The sequence below is a fragment of the Haliaeetus albicilla genome, chromosome 18, assembly GCF_947461875.1.
Source record: "Haliaeetus albicilla chromosome 18, bHalAlb1.1, whole genome shotgun sequence".
In the NCBI taxonomy this organism is placed as follows: domain Eukaryota; kingdom Metazoa; phylum Chordata; class Aves; order Accipitriformes; family Accipitridae; genus Haliaeetus; species Haliaeetus albicilla.
Genome location: NC_091500.1, coordinates 16310810 through 16325953, shown reverse-complemented (window position 1 = coordinate 16325953; position 15144 = coordinate 16310810). Strand labels below are relative to the sequence as shown.

Sequence of the window (15144 nt, the reverse complement as noted above, 5' to 3'; positions counted from 1 at the left end):
TGCGCTCCGCCCCCCCCCCCGGCGCGCCCGCCGCCCCGCCGGGGAAGTTGAGCTCCGTCCCTCGCTCTCCCCGGTCCCTCGGCGACGGCTCCTTCCTCCCCCTCCCTCCAATGCACCTCCCGCTCATTTCCTCTTTTTCTCCCCGCTCGCCGCCGCTCCGCAGGCGCGCGGCTCGCCCGGGCGCCGCCGCGGAGTCGTAGCTCCCAGGAAGCCGCCGCCGCCGGCCCACCCCCTCGGCAACCTCCTCCCCCCCTAGCCGGGCAGCCGCTGCCGCCGCTTCCAGGGCCGCCGCGGGACCCCGCTCCGCCACCCGGGTAAGGGGCTGGGGCTGCCCCCGCTGCCGCCCGCGGAAACTTCGGCGGGGCTGCGGGACAGCCGCGCTGCCCTCTCCTGCCGCGGGGACTGTAGAAGGGGGGAGATGGGGGGGGGGCGTGTGTATTTTCAGGGAGCGAGGGTTGGAAACATCCCGGCTGGATTGCGGGCGCGGGGCGCTCCGCGCATCTTTTACACCCTCTCCCCCACCCCCCCCAACGCCGCGGAGCGGAGCGGACGTCGGGGGATGCGGAGCCGATCCCCCCGGTCCCGGCCCCGGCCCCTTCGCGGTGGGGCTGCGGTGGCAGCGCCCGCCTCGCCCCGAGCGTGGGCAGTGCCGGCGTGTTCCCCTGCCCTGCGGAAAAATGTGTATGTACGTATTCGTGTGTGTTTGTCCGTGCTTGTGTCTGTATACCCGTACGTGTGTGTACGCGTGTGTGCGCACACACGCAGCGGGCGTGTGTTTGTGGGGTGTGTACGAGTCTCGCCTGATGATGGAGGGAGTTACGCAGCTCAGCTTTCGGGTGGTTAATGGTTTACCCGGCGAAGTTCCCGCCGCGTGAATGTTGCAGGGCGCTTTGAGTCAACTCTTCCAGATCCGGACCTTCTATTTGCCACTTTCCCAAACGGCCACTAAGAAAGGCTGGCCTTTGCCTCTGGTGAGTAGGCTTTTTTGGCCGTCTCCTCCCCCGGGAGATGTCTGCGGGCCGCGCTGGAGGCCAGATGGCTGCGGCCGACGTCCCCCCGGTCCCCTGAACCCGGGGCGAGGGGGGACACCCTGCTCCCGGGAGGTCGTGGCAGCGAAGGCGTCTGCCAGCCGTGGTTTGCATCGGGCTGCCGGGGGGGACCTGCTGGAGCACAATAGCTGCCGGAGTATCGAGAACCGCGAGAAAGAGGGAATAAAACAGGGCAAGTGTGTTTACAAGTAAGTTCCCATGCAAATAAGTTTCTGCTCGGTTCGGGAAAAGGTCGTGTAGTGCATCATCTGGAATGAAAGGTTCGCTGAGAAAAACAGCTGGGTGTTCTGGAGGTCTGCGTCTCCTGCTCGCAGCTGGGTAATTTGTGCCTTTAGGACAGAATCCTGAGTTTTTTCACAGGAATACTTACAGGCAAGCACTGGAACTGAGCGTTAGCCTGTAATCCCATTCACAAGTGAAAATCTGGTGGGGAGATCAGATTTTTTCTGGGGGGGAAAGAAAGGAGGAATCAATTACTCCCTCCCCAAAATATTCTGCAGTTTTCCCAATAGAAGCCATTTGTTGTGGTTTTGCGTTCAAAAGCTCTTCTTGCCTGAGGTGAAACTCGAGCAAAGATCAGGGGGCTATTTCAGCAGCCCACTGGTGTGATAACGCTGCCCTAAGTGGGGTCCCACCACCATCATGGGGTGCTTTCCGCGGCAGCCGGGGAGCAGAACCGGCAAGGAGCCTGTGGGGGGCCCTGCCTGCTCCGGAACTGAATATCCACCTCGCTGCTGGTGCCTCGACTCTTCTCAGATGCTTGGATCGGGAGCCCTTTGATTCAGGCGAAAGGATCTTACAGCCGTGTATGTTTGATTTCATCTAGTGTGGTGAGGCTCGGGGAAAAAGGCAGATAATCTCCCCACATCTTCCCTTAGGTTAGTGGGGGGGAGATGCTGGGCAGCCAGCAAGGCAAGCATCACCTCTTCCTGACACCTATTTTCTGCTTTTCTTTGTTTCTTGCCTTAAACTTAGGGTCTCCCTGTGTAGAGATGGAAGTGTACGAAACTGGGAGGGGAAAAAAAGCGCATGCTGCTATAGAGTGGCTGTCGCAACGCTGGCAGCAGCTCTGCCGAGGAGTCAGCTATGCTGGCGAAAAAAGTGCTTTTTGTTGGCATACCTTAGTCCATTCAGGGACTTGCAACGGTGAGAGGAGTTCTGCCAGCTGCAGGAGTAGCGTTTGCTCTTGCAGCTGGATGCTTGCACCGGCAGGACCTTGTGTAAGTGTAGGCAAACCTTTTGAGTTCTCAAATGAGGCTGTCGCTGTGTAGGCGCAGGCGATGCTTTCTTCACTATGTGTCGCAGCTGGCACCGTGGTACCTCGTTCTGCCACACGAGCTCATGGGCATGGCAATAACATGGGCCAGTTGTCCGGAGCTGATGATAGAGATTACTTTGTAGCCTAAGCAACATTAAACTTGGATTATGACTCTGGAAAAAAAAAAGGGCAAAAAATAAGAAAGTATGTGATCTGTGATTAGAAATGGTTGCAATTAAAAATACTCATGCAACATGATTTTTTTTTTTTTTTCCCCAAGCAAGACAATATTCTTTTGAGTGTTGATTACTTTGATGTGAGTGAGGCAAGAATGCTGGTAGACCAAGGGGGAAATCTGAATTAAAATTCTGTATTGTTGGTTTTTTGTTTTTTTTCTTGCTTTTAGTGATGTGAGACTGTAAGGAATGAGGTTGCGCTGTCAGCGTATGCAAGATGCACTGATACTCATGGGAAGAGGATCTCCCACTTTTCCAAAGAACTACTGGTCTTTCCTTCAAGCATGACTTTTAGGTTAGATTCAATAACAAATGCAATATGTTTTCCAGTGAATGGAAGAAAACCAGGCTTTTTTAATTTTTTTTAAATGTGTTTTTCCTCATGTACCTAGGATGCTTCCCATAATGTCTGTATGTGGGATCAGTTTGTTTGTTGTCTGTATTAGAAAATAGTCTGTGTCCAACTTCTGCATCTTCATGGACTTTAACTCGGACTGAAGTTAAATTTCTTTTGGCAAGAGGTGATTTACCTGAGTTCGTATTGACTGTATTACTGTATTGCGTGGGATCCTGCCCATGGATTGTGGAAGGATTTGCTCTTGCAAAATTGTTGGGTTTTAGCTTTAATGAGCAGAAAATGTTTTAAATCAATGCCTGAAATCTCTGTTGTTCCAATAATCCTTTACCATCCTGAGAGTATAACAAATGCAAATGCTTATCTTCATCAGCCTTTTGCTATATAAAAGCTTTCATGGGTCGGTTGTGTTTTGCTAATCTGCTAATTAACATATTGATTTCTGCATTTCTTGACTTCCTCAGATAAATATCTTCTTCCTATTGTTACACTGCGATAGCAAAGTAATTGTGAATCCTTAAACAATGGGGGCAAATGCTCCACGAAGGAGCTCCTTACCTTATCTTACCTTACCTCCCTGAAGCTTTCAGTAGATAGGAGAGAACATTCTTCAGCTGAACCTCCTGGAAATGTGACCTTTCTAGAAGTTCAGGGTTCTGTTGCTTAATGACTAGGAGACCCATAGGATTGACTGCGGGATGAATTATGCATTCTCCTGGCACTGATTGTACTGGAATTAGAAGGCAGGAGCTGGGAGGGCCGGATGCATCTTGTAATCTAAGAAATATTGCAGCTCTTCTGGATTGCATTGCATGAAATACACCTGTATTATTTTTAAGAAATGCTGCTTATAATTCGCACAGTAGGTTTGTAGATAGCTGTGAATAACCAGGGTGGAAGAGATGGCAGTGGTACTCTGACTATTTCAGTGTCTCTTGTCTTGTAAGTGTGTATCTTTTTAAAGTCAAAGAAAGCAGCAGGTACTTTAAGGAATTCTCACTGGTGATCTGTGTTAGCTGAGATACCGTGGCAACCCATGCCGGCAGCTGGCTGGGGAAAAAAAACCAGCAACAAAACTTAGACATAGCTATAGTTACATACAGTTCATGCATCAGTCTTTGAGACCTTCTGCCAGTTCTTTTTGGTGACTTCTACAAATATGTTTTAGCCTTGTTTTCTTTTTCTGCCCTCTTTTTCAAGGGAGATGAGGCTGCCTAAACGGGAGAGGGTGCAGCTGAATAAATGCATGCTTAACAACTGCGGAAAAAAAGGGATGCTTGCTATTATTTCAGTTGCTGCAATCTTAATGTTTTCAGAGAGGTGTTCTGAGCTGATGATATCCCTTTAAATATCCACTTGGGTTGGAAAACACTGGATTTGGGTGACAGGGACACCTGGAGACTTCCAAGGGTGGAAGGCATGGCATGTACCTACAGAGATGCTTGCGGAAAACGAGGCGTACTGAGATCCTGACATGCTTGCCAAGAGCAACGACTAAACTTGGGCAGCTGGTTTAGCAATTAAATTATGTTTTTGTTTTGGACAATGGGTTTATCGTAATGAATTAACCGTTGGACTAGTCAGAGTGGCAGAGGGGTTTGTTTTTGATTCCTCAGCCATGCAGCATGCCAGCATCAGGAACGTACTTCCCACAAGTGGAAGAAGCATTTCATACCGAGTGCCCTGGGGAGAGGGAGCACGCACGTGTGTCTTCTGGTGCGCAACCCCCAAATTCTTGTAATTTCTTGAAAATACAAGCATGTGATGGATGGTATGGCTTGGGCTTGGGATAAGGAGATACATCTTGCTGATGCTTGAAAGTTGGCACGTGGCTCATGCAAAGTCATTTTAAAATAGACGGGGGTGGCGGCAGCAGTGGGAGGAGGGAAGAAAAGAAATGCCTTCGGGGGGCTGGGAGCTAGCGTGTGGGTGTGCTTCTCATTCACCTCTGCTCCGCACAGACTAGCGTGTCTGTGCAGAAGGGATGGTTTCCCGTGCTTGGAGGTAGCAGGATTTTTTTTCAGGTTTGTTTTTTTCTTTCTAAAGGGCATTGTGCGCAGGATGCTCTGTTCTTGGCAGCTCGCCAGTGGTGTGAAGGGAGAAAGCTCGCTGCTTTTGGTTGTGCTGCAGATAGCCGCCGTCAAAGCCAGTTAGCATTTGCGGGGCATCCTTTCCTTCTCCTCTTTAGTGAAGCTTTTTTTTTTTTTTTTTTAGAAGGTAAATGGTGTTTCTCCAAAGACATGGCTTTGTCTTTCTTAAAACTTATCTGGGGAGAAGCAGACTTTCCTTTGGAGGATGAGTTGGGGCTGGTTGATGAGAGCTGCTTGCTGTGAGAGGGGAGTGGGAATTACAAGGGATGATGTTGCGAATGCGTAACCATTAGCACCAACTTTAATTATGAAATGTGTGTTCAAAAGAAAGCGAGCATACTTTGCTGTGTTTAGGAAAGGTCCTAGAAGCAACACCTGTTAAATATGTTAGAAGATGTTTGAAAATCCTGTATCCCCTTCACTATTGCTGAAGGGAAGGCAGCAGCTTGAAACTTAGGTTTGGGAGCACAGGCCTGGCAGGAGCAACCCAGCCGGTGGGTATGGCAGGCAGCTGCCTTTCGTAGTCCTCTGCAGAGTGGTCAAAGCATTGTTCTGGAACAAGCTGGGACTCTTCCTTCCAGTTTCCAATTCGAGTTTCTCCTTCAATGGTCAATACCTGTGTGTCTTGTGTCACCCCTCCCAGTCTTTTCTCCGTGGTGTCTGTCCTCCTAAAGCTTTTGTACCGAGAGAGCTGGAATTGCTGCATGGAGGAGAGGGGAGAAGAAAGCAGGCTCAGCATAAAAGGCCCTCTGTGATGAGACACTACTTTGATTTTTGCTGGGCTGCGTTTTATTGCTCTTGAGCTCGTGTATGTCAGCTTTGCTTCAGAGGAATTCTGGGGGGCTTTCCAGACAATGGGTGCTCCTGTGTGTAGGATTTTATTAAAGGAGGAACTTATGCAAAATAAAATAGGGGTTGGAAATGCAGGTATTTGACAGTCACCTTTTTGTGACCAGTCTCTGGAAGCCAGAACCATTTAAATGGGAATGAGCACATGCTTGTGTCCAGCCTCTCTTCTGGCTTTGTGCAATAAAGCCCAGATGGTTACATCCAGCGGAGGGTGGCAGGCCAAGCCTGTCCCTGGTGTAAGGAGCCTGATTCCCCCAAATCTCATGGCAAATGATTCCACGTGGCTTAGGTTTGACGTGGAGCAAGCCCACTGAAACCAGTTGTGGGAGACCATTTCAGTTGGCTCCCTTGTTGGTAGCTCATTGGCTGCGGGAGGGGTTGCTGGGTGCTGTACCCTCAGTGATGGCTGTGGCCCCTTCTCAGGTTGTCGGGACAGGAGTTTGGTCACTGCACATGTGCCTGTCCCCGCAGGGAGCACAGTGTGAGCCTGGGGATGCTGTGCTCCTCCGCACCAGGCTCGTCCCAGGAGCAGCGGCTTTGCCTGGGCCAGTCACGGGCTCTTCTAGTGTTGTCAGAAGATGTATCAGAAGATTTTTTTTTTTTTTTAATGGAAATTGGATTTAATTCCAGCTGAGGCTAATTTGAGCAGTGGTAATGGTCTGAAAGCAAATGAGAATGAGCTCTGTAGGCTGCAGCCACAACTTTTTATTCTGCTGGTGTCATGCTTCTTAAAATGTCATTCATTCCTAAATCTGGCCGTAAAGCTACTAAGAGCTGTGTTTTTCTCAGGAGATAGGCAAAGTGAGGGAAGACCACCCTTCATTTTTAATTCATCCTCTAGCCCTCCTCTCACATCTCCTTAAGTATGCCCTGAACCTGCAGGCTGACTTGCCCGGGCAGGCTTGTCCCCATGGGAAACATCCTGACCCTGGTGGCACTTTGCAAAGGAGCAAAGAGTCTGTCTTGCCCTGTTCGGATCGTGAACAGCCCTCCAAAGCAGCTTGCGGTTGCAGGAGGAGGGATCTGTGATTCCAGTAACATCTCCCTGCCAGCCAGGAGGAGAAGAGGAGTCTTTGCAGGAGAAAATCCCATTGCCAACGCCTGCTGAGGTACTGCTGGATCCTCCAGCGCAGAGAACTGAAGCGATTGCTGTGCCTGTCACAGGAGGGGGTCTCTCTTCTGACAAAATGGCTTACTGCATGTGATCTGAGCTTCTCAGCTGCACCAACTGTGATTTCTCCTGTCTCAGATCTCCTGGTGTTTGCCCACGTCTTTCATCACCCCCATGGGGACTGTTGGCAGGCTGTTTGCAAGGTGTGTGCTGCAGCTTTCCAGAAGTCCTGTCCCTTAAGTGAGGCAAGCTGTTACGAACTGATAGCACCAGAAACAAGTGAATTTACTGAGCACTCGTTTTTATGGGTTGAGTTCATGAGGCATGCTTTGGAAGTGAAGGTGCCCTTGCTAGCTGTTTCCAGAGCTCTGGCTTGTTGCAGGACATGTTCAAGGATATTCTTCCTCAGCAGTTGGCTTAGCCATCATCTTCTGGGGACTGGGAGCTTCACAGCCAGGCATTGGCTAGTCCCATTGGTGGTGGGACATTTTGAGTTAGCTGCATCTTGTTGCCAAGCTTTGCTTTCAGATGCTTGGTGCCTGTGGCTGGTGCTGGGGTCTTGTATGCCTCGTTAATGGGCTTAGTGGATTTTTAGGCTTGGTGGGGAGGCATGTTTCTAGCAAAAATGCTCTGTGTTGCTTGCTCGGTTTCATGAAAGCATTGCAAAAATGTTTTGGGGGAAGTTTTTAATATTCTTGAGCTGTACGCATGCAAAAGACTGGGCTGACTATTGAAGATTAATGCCTGTGCAGGGGCTTGTAATGAGTGTGCCTCCTGGTGTAACAGTCATTAGACAGAAAGACGAACTGTTGGTAGCTTTTAAATATCACAAGGTGTACAGTGTTGTGCCTTCTGCTTTCCATGTGAGCACGCTCGCTGTCCCGTGCCCAGTGTTTGGGTGAGCTCTGACCGGCAGAAGACGTGCGGGTGCTGGGGCAGAGCGGTGCCGCAGGCTGAACTCCTCGGGGCCGGGCACGGCTGCCACCTCCATCTGTGACAGCATTTTAGACATCCCCGTGCCAGGTTCTGTGGCTCTGGCCGGAGCCGGCAGCTGGCATGACGCAAGATTTGCGGGGTGCCCATTTGCCGCCGCTTGTTTCCTCTGCTCCACCAGCTCACCCTGCTGTCCACGTCAAGCTGTGGAGATGCCAGGCTCCTGCTTCCTGTTATTGGCCTCCGTTTAAACCCATTTCTTAATGTCAGTCAGAGTGGAAGGTGAGGATAAAATCCCTAACTGGAGCAGCAACAACAGTGGCAGATCCCAAAGCGTAGACTTCAAGGTGGTCACCCGCCAGTCTTCTCCAGAAGCCTGGTTTCACGCAGGTCATGGCTCCCACTGCGTACAAAGAGGAAGGGACTTCCCGCACTGTCACCTGAGTGTCCCTGTGGCTCCAGAGGAGGGGTTCACCCGGCGGTGTTTCAGACAGCTCTGCTGCTGGCTGAACCCCATCTCCACATCTCCCGGTTGTGCCGGGACAGCCCGTGCCAAGGAAAGCCGCAGGCTGCGGCAGGGCTGCCTGCGGGGAAGCGACAGCCTGTCCTGGCAGAGCAGGGAAGACCCATCAGCCCCGAAAAATCTTTGTCACCTGAGGTTGATATTTTACAGCCTCTAAAGCTGTGATTGATGTGTGCAGGAAGTTTTGCTCTTAACGTTGCTTTTCCAGCTCTCTGGAGGTTAACAAGACACTGGTGCATCTGGTTTTTGCTTTGCTTTCAAGGTAGTTTTCCCCTTGTAATTATAAAGATGAGAATGTGTAAATTTTTTTAAACGAATAAATGATCTGCCCAGGAGCACTAGTTTGCGATAAATTCAATTTAAATGCAGCTGCGTATTCCGTAGCTGGAGTGGTTTTATGTAGCGTAAAGGAGCCTCAATATGCAAGAGAGGGTTAAGGTTATATGAGGCACCTTGGTTGTGCCATAACAGCATTTATCACTGTAATTTGGTTTTTGAATAAATTCAGGCTTCATTCAGTCCCTGGAAAGTTTTTGAACTCTTTCAACTGCTGCTCTGTTGTGTCCCTCCACCTGGTATCTTAGCTGCTACAAATTTGCAGTCTGCTTTAATAAAAGGCAGTTGACACTATGTCCTGCCTAGCTGTTTAGCAAGTCTTATTTTAGCAGATACCTCCCTTCCCATGACCTTCCTTATTCATTCCATCCCTCCCAAATCTTTATTGTGTAACTTGAATCTAATGTTTAGTTTAGAGCATCCTGTGAAGCAGGGAAATGCAACTGAAAAGGAGGCTAAAAAGGGGAAGAAAGAAACTTCCTGGACAATGAATGTGTAATGACATAATTTAGTTAATTGTATTGGAAAAAAAATTAAAAGAGGAAATAGAGTAAATAACTGGCACTGTTCTGTCCCCAACTGCCTGTAGACTTTTTAACTGTAGGCTGATCGCTTGTGTGCAAGTCAGACCAGGCAGTATGTGGCATTTGCCAATAGTCTTTTGGGGAAAAAAAACGAGCATCAAAACAACTCTGCAATTCAGTAAGGGAAAAATATTTAAGTGAAAGTAATTCAGCTTGTTCTGACAATTTAAATTAGATCAAATAAAATGTAATGCATTTAGTCGGCAGAGTCTTTGAATTTCCATACCTTCCTTTCCTTCTTTTATGCGCACACAGCTTCTAGGGGAGTTTAGTGCAGTGTGTGAGCTTATACAGCTTACTTTGGCAATCGGTTCTGTGATAACATCAATTTACCCAGCATGGCTTCTAGTCTTAGTCCTAGTGCTGTCCTGAAAAATCAGCCTCTGCTTACCCTTGAATTTGTAAAGCTTCCTTAGCCTGTTGTGGTTTCCTTTTAGTTGCTTTTGTGGAACCCAAGTTTGGGGTGTGTTTAATAAGCCAAATAGCTTTGCTTATATAAAACTGTGATAAGGAGTGCAGACACTAATTACTCATTGAATTGGGCAGAGGAGATGTCTGTACAGCTTCCTCATCCCTCTGAAGCAGGGCATCACGGCATGGTCATCCTCAGTGGCCAAAAGTTACCGTCCAGCTTTTGAGAGGTTCTGTTAGCAGGAGGGATTGGGGCCAAAACCGACATGTAATGCAGAAATGCAGTCTGCAGCTTTGGGTTGAAGTAAGCAAAACTCCTCCAAAGCCAGGGGAATCGCATCTGCCTCCACCGAGATGCATCTGTGGTGGTGTAGCGCATGATGTATTTCATGATAAGCTTTGTTGGCATGCGGGTTTCTCCTTTGCACTGGCTTCTTTTGTTTTCCATTGGTTTCCCTGTTGCTCCCCTGAATCTGGCAGGGATAACTGTTTGTGTTATGATAGCATCAGCCAGAGATAAGATTCTTGTACTGCACACTTCAGGTTGTTCTTCAGTCAATGGTTTAACCACTACATTGCAGCTGTGTTCAATAAATAAGCCTTAGGGGATGCTCAGAGTGGGTTTTTGGAGATGTGGAACAACAGTTACTTACTGTGGACCTAATCTTCTACTAATTTAGGTCCAAGCTTTTCGATTGTACTCCAAGTGTTTCTGTGCTGGAAAGAGAGCAATGGAGATATGCAGGGCAGCATAAAGTGTTTCCTAAAATCCCACAGTAAAAACCGACGGGACAGATGTGTTCATTTGATTGGATTTCTGTAACTCCTATGAACCCAACTCTGATATCTCCCGGCTAAGGCATGACATTCCTGCTTGGGTAGGAGCACAAGTCACAAACACTTTTCTAGGCAGAGGCGTAGGTCTCTTACTCACTTGGAGAGTTTACATTTAAGCACCCAGGTAAACATCTTGTCCTGCTCTCAGGGCTTGTTGACTTATCTGATAGACCTGAGTGCCAAGGGAAACTGAAGGAAAACAACCTTCTGCCAGGGCAGATACTACACCTCTACCCCCACAACACCCAGCAGCCCTACTCTCCATGCTTTCTTTGTTTTTGTTGTTGGGTTTTTTAATGCTGCAATATCCACCATTCTTTGTTCTGTCTTCTCTGCTGAGAGGTGGACCTGGCTTTGCATTTCACCTCAGTGTTACAGCTTAAATTCACCAAGCAGTGTCAGGGTGGCTTTGTAGCAGGTGTACGTACCAGTGGTGCTGCAACAAGCTGCAGGTTGCAAAAATTTGTGTTGGAAAGTTGTCCAAATAAACTGCAGAGGGAGAAAGCCTGAAGGCAGAGAGCTGGCAGGAGTTGGACACCTTCTGAAAATGCAGGGTGGTTTACAGCATGGGAAATCAAAGTAGCCTGGGAGCCTGTTCAGTCTGTTCAGTCAGTAGGTGCAGAAGGTGCTCCAAATAAGCAAACACGGCCTCCAAGGAATGTTTTGAACTCCTCCCTGTTGCCATTTCCTGATCCCATCAGTGCTTGGTGTTCCCTTCATGCTCTGGCAGCCGCCTGGTTACAGTCATCCCTGTGAGAAGTGGTGCTTCGCTATGGTGACTGCTGGGAACTGTCATTGAGGGGTTTGGGGATGTGTGACCATCTCAGTGCATACGTCCAGTTTGATGCGTCCAAGTCGGGATTCACTCTTGTTGTGGTGATAGCTGGAAGCAGGTATCTCCTGTCTTACCAGAGCTGATGCACTTGCGGCTTGGCTGAGGGCCTGGGGCTCAAGGGAGCAACATTCAATCTCTGACTTGTTCCTGGGGAGGCTGCAGGGTCTCGGTACATCAGCTTCCCATTGCAATGGCTGGATTGTAATACATTTCTGGGGGTGTTGTAAGCATGTTTCTTCGGTGAAATGGTAACTGGAGAGGTGCCACTAGGAGTATCCAAGGCAGAGAAAGGAGGGGCAGCAGTTTATTCTGTTGACACAACAGAAGTCTCTCTTAGCAGTACCAGCCCCTCAGGGCATGCGCAGCCTGAAGTGTATCTGCACCACAGCCATAGCAGGGTATTGAGGAGAACACTTGAATTACCTTTTACATTAGCCAGGGTCTAAATCTCGAGTTGTAGCACCCTGGAGCTCAGTATGGGCTGGAAAACCTGCCTGGGAACCGAGGGAAGTGAGCCTGCGCCAGGCTGTGGTGGCCTCTGGGCTCGCTGAGCCGTGCCGAGCAGTGTAAGTGGTCCCTGGGACTTAGGCAGGTTGGCAATGAGCTTGGGTAGTGACAGTCCCGTGACGGACAGGGCGAACTGACCAACGCCTCTTCTTGGATGTAGAGGCCTTAAAGAAAACAAACCTGGAGGATAGAGTCCTCTGGGAGTTTCCTTGCACTGTGGGTTGAATTATATGTCGAGGTGGGACCTCTCAGAGCTGCTGGGTGGGCTCCGAGCGTGGTGGCTTATGGGCCTGGTGTGAAAGGTGAGGAGGAGAAAGGGGGCGAGAGGTGAGTGGGAAGAGACGGTGCTGTGGAGGAAGGGGTGGACGGGCACGCTCCAGAGCAGTTTGTCAGCCAGTATGAGTGCTGGCACGCCTACACGGGCAGTCTGGGTGCATCCCCAAGCACGTGTAGAAGTGCAACAGCCAAAGGGGGGGTGCAGTGGCGGGTGATGAGCTGGCTGGCTGGGGGGGACTGGAGAGAAATTTGAATAGAATAGTTCAGTTGGAAGGGACCTACAGTGATCATCTAGCACAACTGCATTGCAAGTGACAGGACAATTAGTTTCTTGGCTGTCTGTGGACTATTGCTACCCACATGTAAAGGGGACTGCAAAATTATATGTCCTACAAGCCCTCACCAGCTTGCATTTGCAAGAAAAAAAAAAGAAAAAACCAACACATTTTTATAAAATAGCAGTCTAGTTGAAAAACAAATTGCAAATAAGGGAGAGCAGAGACTTCATGTAGTGCTGGGAGTTATCTCCACTGCTGCCTGAGGTGTTTGCAGGCAGGTCACACTATCCACAAACATAGCAGCATTAATAACAGTATTGATTTGTCTTAATGCAGTTATGAAAGCTGAACCTTGGAGGTGTGGGAGGGCCTTACTGGTAATCAGCATTGAGATTGATCAAGGATAGTATCAGCCAAAGAGGAACAAATGTAGGCTAGAACAGGGTAGGGTAAAACAGCGGCCATTAAAGAAAAGTGCCCACAACGCTTGAGGCTTCTCTATCATGTAGAAAGAAATCTACTTAATATATGTCGTCTATGACTTGAAGCAAAGGAATGGGGTTAAAATCTCTTTGGAAAACAAGACAAAAGAAAAATAAAGGTGTCTGCAGTAGTTTTGGTGCAAGCTAAGGCAGGTCCGAGGATGCTGCAGGACGTAGCAGAGCTGCAGTGCCTGCGGGGGAGGCAGGGGTGGGTGATGCATGACCGTCAGGAGGGAGTTTTACCCCTGCTAGATGGGTCAAAGTGTGGTGTGAAAAAAACCATTTGTCACCTTGGTTTCTCCAGTCCATCAATGAAGCTCTTTTTCTCAGGAGGATCTTTACAAATGATTCTTTGGAGCAGACTCCTCCTTAAGCTTTTTGCTAGCAGCTCTGAAAATAGTAGATTGATGCACTTGCCTCTTCCTGCCCAGCCTCCAAAAGTTACTGACATCTCTTCCTTTAATTCTGCTTTGTAATTGAATTTCTGCCATAAGTTGCTTCTGCTAATTCAATTATACCTTACTTTTAACTGGCAGTGGATTTAAATACTTCATGTGCTGTTAACATAGAGATTAACATGTGCTGTCTGGTTACCCTCTACTCCATCAGGTTGGAGCAAAGGTTTTGTATGATTATAAGAATTTAAGTAGCCGTTTCTTTTTTTCCTGAAAGTCTTTTGGGATGCCAGAATCTAGCCAAGGACTGGGAAATGCCAGTTTATGTTATTTTGAACATGTAAATATGGCCAAATAATCTTGCACAATTCTGTAAGGTTTGTTGAATGGGGAAGGCACAACAATTTTGTACCAGCGACACAGAAGAGAAATCGGAAGAGCTTCTGGGTTGTTTCCTATTTTGCCATTGACGTGGTTCAATCCTTACCTTGCCTTTTCATTGGGTTTCATTGGGCTGGCAGCTTGGAGAGATAACGTCCATCCCTGTATAAAATGAGGATACTAGGTTTTCTTTCTAAAAAGATGTTGAAGCTAAAATGACTTGTTTAAAGGCTTGTATTGCTGCCAGGTTGCAACATTTGTGAGTGCCTGCCGGGGATCTCAAGAGTAGCAAAAAATTTCATGGAGTCTTGGACCATCCTTTCTGTGAGCAGAAGACTGATGTAGTTAATATCTGTACTGACAAGGGAAGATACCAGGATAAAATAAGAAAAGAACCACTTAGAGGGTGCTCACTTAAGGGTTTTTCTCTTTTTCTTTAGTTTTTCTTCCAGCTTCTCTGGGCCTTAGGGAAGGATTTGTTTAAAACAACCCCCCAGATGTTGGGAGGACACACGTGGCAGGGCTGGTCCGGTAAAAGCCGGTCAACCAGCACCACCAGTGATCAGGGGTGGGGGCACCTGCAGGGGGTGGCTGGTGACCCCATGGCAGGGTGGGATGCCCTGACCTCACCTCCATGACACTTGTCTCACTCTCATGATTTGTAGAAGGAGCTGGATTTCAGCTGGCTGCTTGACTTCGGTTCTTTTCAATTTCTTCTGGGTGATTATTTCTAAAAACCTGTGGAGAATTTGTGAGGTTTCCATAACAATGAAAAAGCAAAAAATATAGAGCTAATTATTTCCCACCTAGGCATCTTCTGGGTGCTTATAAGTAACAGCACGGATTAGTCCAGAACAAATCATGTCAGACATCCTAATTTCCTTCTACAGCAGGGTAACACATCTTGTGAATGTGGATAGATGGAGGATAGATGATAGGATGTACTTCAATCCTAGTTAGGTTTTTGGCACTGTTTTGATGTTCTCGGAAGCTAGGGAAAAGGAATTTTGGCGAAACTTTTGCCTTATGGATGGTGCAATGTAGGTGTGCTAACCATGCTCCAGGCTTAGCTCCAGTATGTTGTCAAGCTCAGAAGTATTGGGTGGGTATTTCCAGAGGTGGACCCTGTCGCTTGGGTCATTGTAATTGATGCATTTGATAAAGTACTGGTTCAGACTCAACAGGTGACACCAAACTAGGGGACGTTACAAGCACTTGGGAGGAGGGATTAGATTTTCAAATAGCTTTGGATAAAGCCAGAAAATTAGCTTGGAGGGTGATCATTCACACCCCAAAGTGTTAATGTGGGCTTGCAGTTACCTCTGGTGAATGAGTTGGCTGTACAGACTACCTGGGGGTGGTTGGAGGGGCTCTGCTGGAAAACATCTTGGGATTGTGGTGGGTCACACATCGCTTTG

At 48.3% G+C, this 15144-nt stretch overlaps 1 protein-coding gene across 3 annotated transcripts in view; it reads left to right on the top strand.

Annotated features, from left to right (window-relative positions):
* HPCAL1 (hippocalcin like 1) overlaps positions 1–15144 on the top strand; it is a 66925-nt gene continuing 51781 nt past the window's right edge. Inside the window, exon 1 of one of the 3 annotated variants that reach the window (XM_069805812.1) lies at positions 1–314. The gene's annotated coding sequence lies outside the window, so the exon portion shown is untranslated. Of the gene's footprint in view, positions 315–828; positions 972–15144 lie in introns of those variants that run through there. The other 2 variants (XM_069805810.1, XM_069805811.1) reach the window with 2 other exon arrangements.